General features: G+C 43.3%; 1 non-coding gene across 1 annotated transcript; it reads left to right on the top strand.

Annotated features, from left to right (window-relative positions):
* Positions 1-5,187: 5,187 nt before the first annotated feature.
* On the top strand, positions 5,188-5,294 carry LOC131219688 (small nucleolar RNA R71). Its single transcript, XR_009158334.1, has one exon. It is a non-coding gene; the product is annotated as a small nucleolar RNA R71 (small nucleolar RNA).
* Positions 5,295-5,495: the final 201 nt, after the last annotated feature.

Here is a 5,495-nt window from a genome sequence, read left to right on the forward strand (position 1 = left end):
CCAACTACAGCGAGACTATGGCTGCGACTGCGTCCTGGCGTCACCTGCACGCATCAATCGTGCATAAGCTTATGGAAAGCTTAGAGGGTGGTGTAAGTGTGTGCGCAATATAAACGTGCTCAAAATGCAAGGTCAGAGTGATGCGGAATCATGGTGATGAGCACATGAATGCAATCAGCCGTACCAAGGCTATGTGGTGCAAGATATGAATGCTATCGGCCATAACATAGCCATGCAATGCGAGATGCAACTCAAGCATGCCAATCCTCATCATGTATCAGTACAGTTCTCATTCTGGATAATCACCGAGGTTCAATACACTCCAAATGGCCCATTTCCTAGGCGCAACCCAAGTGAGCGTAAGAAACCTCACTATCCGCGCCAATAGTCCGCCAATACCTATCCGGCCGGCGATAGCGGACCCATTCGCGAGTTGGTCAAACTCAACTAGTATTGCCCCCTACCCTGGGCGAGTAAGGCCACACTCCTTTCCCGACACGGTGGGAGACGCGGCCTCCGGTATTCGGCCCTCATGCGCTCATATATCCACTCGGTCTCGACCGTGGAGTCATTCCTGGTACCATCGGGTTTAGGAATTTTCACCCGGGACGTCTATGGCGCCCGTATGCTAGTAGCCAATATTTTCGGTTTCCAATCCTACCATCCACGATGTGTCTATGGAGGCTATGGTCCTGATGTGGCTAGGGCATACAGGAACTACAATCACACAAATGCAAGTGCATGAATCACACTATCAATCATGCAATGTACTGTATATACCATGCACTTATATGAGGCAACTCCGCCTATCGGAGAGCCCAAAAGTCTATCCAAAGGTATATGCTATGATCGGTCATTCCTCACATCAGGCATACATATGGTGCGAATGATCATGAATCATGCATCTATACTAAACATGTAATAAGAGATGGGTTCTAGGTATAATGGAGATGGGCCTAGACGGCCTACTTACCACAAGTTTGGGCCTATCAGTGGGCCTTAGGGAGAGCTATAATGCGGACATTTAACCAACATTATTAATGTGGACGTCAAACCAACATCGCTCCCAAGGAATGGCCTTCCATGAATCACATATTGTAATGGATCACACTATAAGGGACATTATGTTCATCCTATTGGGCCTTGACTCGTGGGCCTCCAGTACATCAAATGGGCCTCATAATACGGGCCTAATACAAATCAAGGCAGGCCTCAACAAGGACCACTAATACATGAAGATGGGCCTCCACAATGGGCTTTAAATTATCTCCAACACATTTGGACAGTTGGATGAAACACATACATCATGATGGAGCCCACACTAATAGAGGGCGTGATTTACAATACATACATAGGCGGGTCCTGAGTAGGACTCACCATAATGCTTGTTCTCCACCCGTAAGGCCCAATATAATGTTTATTTTCCACCCAACTTAGGGCCCATTATAATGTTTATTTTCCACCAATGTTCATAAGATCATGTGGACCAGCTGGGCCCACTAAAATATTTATTATCATCCAATCTATTCATAAGGTCACCTGAATAGGGCCCACTGCAATGTTTATTTGCCACACAAAATGGGCCCACTGCAATGTTTATTTTCCATACAACCCGTTGACAGGGTGGTGTGGACCAAGGGCCCACTGATATGTTTAATTTTTTTTTTTTTTATGCAACCTGTTGGGCCACGTGGTGAAGGGGCCCACCTGATGAAGGGGCCCACCATAATGTTTATTTTTCATCTAACCTGTGGGCCGGTCACGTGGGCAGGGAGCCCACTGTGACGTTTATTTTAACGTCCAACCTATTGATAAGGTCATTGGACCTTGGGGCGGATGTGGGGCCCACTGAAATGTGGTTCACAAATCCAGCCCATCCATTATGTGAGTCCCAACTAACGGTACAGACCAAGTTTCATCAAAATCCAAAACTCATGTAGGCCCCAACAAGTGATTTTATATGTTTTGACATGTCTTCACATGATTTTAAATAGTATGGCCCACATGAGTTCCGTATAAGGCTGATTTTTAAATGGCCCAAGGCCAGGAGATGGTCAACGAATGGGCGGTGTGGATGTGCAAAATACACATCATGGTGGGGCCCACATGGGCGTGGATCCGCCGTCCGCCCTCCCTGGCGTCCGACAATGCGGCGGCGCCCGCCTAACTTTGTTGTTTTTTTTTAAAGAAAATCTTTTTGTATATAAGACTGTGTGGGGCCCACGTCGGATGAATCCACTCCAGCCATTATCCACGGTTCAAGACCGATCAAATGAGTCTAATATATGGCCTGTTTTTGGCGAATACAGGGATCCAGGTGGTTTTCAAGGGTGATACCGCTATTTCTTATGGTATGGCCCACCATAATCGGATTAGCCTCATATTTTCGCTCAACGCCTAAAATGAGTGGAGAATTGTAGGAACCATTGGATTGAGCACATACATCAAGGTGGGGCCTACATAGGTGGCCCACCCCAAAAGGCAACTAACCCCTTTTTTTTGTGTTTGCTGGTACACATCCACGTCAGTGCACACACTTCACTTTCCAACGTATATATATAATATATATTATATTATATATATAATATATATTATATAATATATATTATATTAAATATATGATACATATTATATTATATATATTTTATATAACATATATATATATATATATATATATATATATATATATATATATATATATATATAAATGCATTGGGCCATCCAAACAATGGATGGTGTGGATCATCACCTGCAATAGAGTGGGCCACACCGTCTGATGTAGATGGACGGGGTAGATATAACATATATTGGTGGGATCCACACCATTACAAAGAAAGAGAGAGAGATACGGTGAGACAGAGGGACCCCGCCACTATGGGCCCCTCTTGATTAAATCAAATACAACAAAATGGGTCCCACCAATAAGTGGGCCCTAAAGATAAGATTTCAACGGTGGGTCACCCACCTTGTTGGCCTCCTCCTTGATCCCTTGGCTTCAAATGCACCTTACCTTCACTTTTAATGGAGGATGATGGGGATTAATGGTGTGGATGAGAGATGGGAGGGTGTAGATGGAAGATGGAAGGTGGACCACACTTGAGAGGGAGAGGAAGCTTGGACGTTTAAGGCTTGGGGTTGCTTGGGAGATTTGAGAAATGAGAGAGAGAGAGAAGATATGGATGGGTGAGGTGTGATGGGTGATGGTTTGGGTTGAAAAGTTAAAAAAGGGGTATGGTGGATGTTAAAAATGGGAAAAAGAGGAGTGGTGAGTGGAAAGAATGGTGGACTTTTGGAAAAAGAGGGAATGGGTGTAGTACTTGGTGTATGGGATGCATTAAATGTTGATTGATGGGACTTATTGTGTAGAGATTCCCTTGAAATCCGCAACGCGCGGTGTTTCTTCGGAATAAACGCTGATCGGCATCTTCTTACGGTATCGGTTCTCGCAAGTCACGGCGTTGGAACCGGCGACGACGCAATCGCCAAGACATAAGTTTCGGATCGAGCGAAGGTTGCCGGAATTTGACCGGAAGGACCGCGGAAGCCAACGGAACAGTACGGATTAGGACACGGGTCTTACATTAATATCGTAAGAATCGTCTTTATCTTCTAACTATTTACCTATGTTAAAAAGATTATTCAACTCCAATGTCATATTCCTAAAAGACATACTCATGACTCCATTCCTGCAATTAATGATTGCGTTTGAAGTGGCAAGGAATGAACGACCAAGAATGACGAGAATTTGAGTGCTCATGTCCATGATGGGTTGAGTATCCAGGACGATAAAATCTACCAGGTAATAGAATCTGTTAACCTGGACTAACACATCCTCGATTATCCCTCTCGGTACACAAACTGAGCGATCGACAAGTTGTAATGTAGTTCGAGTGGATTTCAATTCACTCAAACCTAGTTGTTCATAGACCGAATAAGGAATCAGATTTACACTCGCTCCTAAGTCAAGAAGTGCATGCTTGATTCGGTAGTTCCCAATTACACAAGCGACAGTTAGGCTACTGGGATCTTTGTATTTCTGTGGCATATCTTGCTTTATGATGACACTCATCTTTTCAGTTAAAAAGATTTTCTTTTGAATATTTTGTCATCTTTTGGTCGTACACGAGTCATTCAGAAATTTGGCATATGAAGGTATTTGTTTAACTGCATCCAGCAGAGGGATGTTGACCCTCACTTATTTCAACAGCTTTAGAATGTCCTGAGAGTTAGAGAGAGGTTTTGGTGCAACCAACCGTTGGGGAAATGAGGCAATCGGCTTGCCTTGGAGTTCCGGTTCCAATTCTTGTGGATCAGTGCTAGGTCTATCATTGTTGTCCTCTTCCGGGTCCTTAGGCTTTTCAACCCTAACCGGAATGGTTTTGTCAATGGTCTTCTCACTCCTAAGAGTGGTGATAGATTTAGCTTGCTCCATCTAATTTAAAGATCTTGGATCACTTATCTCATATTGCGGTTTGGGATTGGGGAGAGGTTGAGTAGGAAGCATCCCCTTTCCCCCAATTGTTAAGTGCGACTCTATCCTTTAAATAGATAATGCAAGCATTCCCAATGCAGATCTAATATCCTAGTTGAGTAGATCTTGGTCTCGAATATGTTTTTAAACCGGATCCTCTTGAGGTTTCCCTTGAATTAGAATTTGATTAAGGAATCCTTGAGGAGTAGCCGTTTGTCCATTCCTCCAACTGAAGTTTGGATGATTTCTCCAACTAGGATGGTATGTATTGGAGGTGGGTCCATTGAAAAGTCTTTAGTAACTATTCACAGTATTAGATTGCTCATTCAGTACCTCTTGAAAAGCAGATATTGTTGGGCAATTTTCAGTTGTGTGAATATTACAAGCACAAATACCACAAACAGTTTCCTTACCCTTATCCTTCTCTAGTTCCATGGCCTCGAATTTTCTTATAAGATTAGCAACTTTGGCATTGATATCATCATCTTCTTTTAAAAGGTATATTTCGCCCCTCCTTTGATTAAGTAGGCCTAGAGGTGGTGCTCAATTTTGGGGAGAGTTCCCATGATTGTGCGGTTTCAGCGAGTTTGTCAAAGTAATCTCATACTTCATCAACATTTTTGTTCATAAACTCCCCATTGCACATCGTCTCGACGAATTTGCGCATGGAAGATGTCAGTCCACTGTGAAAGAAAGTTGTTATGTGCTACGTTTCAAAATCGTGTTGTGGGCATGAACTGAAGAAATCCTTGAACCGCTCCCAACATTGGAAGAATGTTTCATCTTCCTTTTGGGAGAAGTTCATGATTGACTTCCTGATGGTGTTCGTCTTATGGTATGAAAAGAATTTTTTATGAACTCCTTCATCATGTCATTCCATGTGCCAATAGATTGCGGACGTAGTGAGTGCAACCACGTCTTAGCTTTCTCTTTCAAGGAGAAAGGAAAGAGTTTCAGCCTGACCATGTCTTCAGACACATTAGGAAAGTATAAAGTGGGTATAACCTCATCAAATTCTTGCAAG

The sequence above is a fragment of the Magnolia sinica genome, chromosome 11 (assembly GCF_029962835.1).
Source record: "Magnolia sinica isolate HGM2019 chromosome 11, MsV1, whole genome shotgun sequence".
In the NCBI taxonomy this organism is placed as follows: domain Eukaryota; kingdom Viridiplantae; phylum Streptophyta; class Magnoliopsida; order Magnoliales; family Magnoliaceae; genus Magnolia; species Magnolia sinica.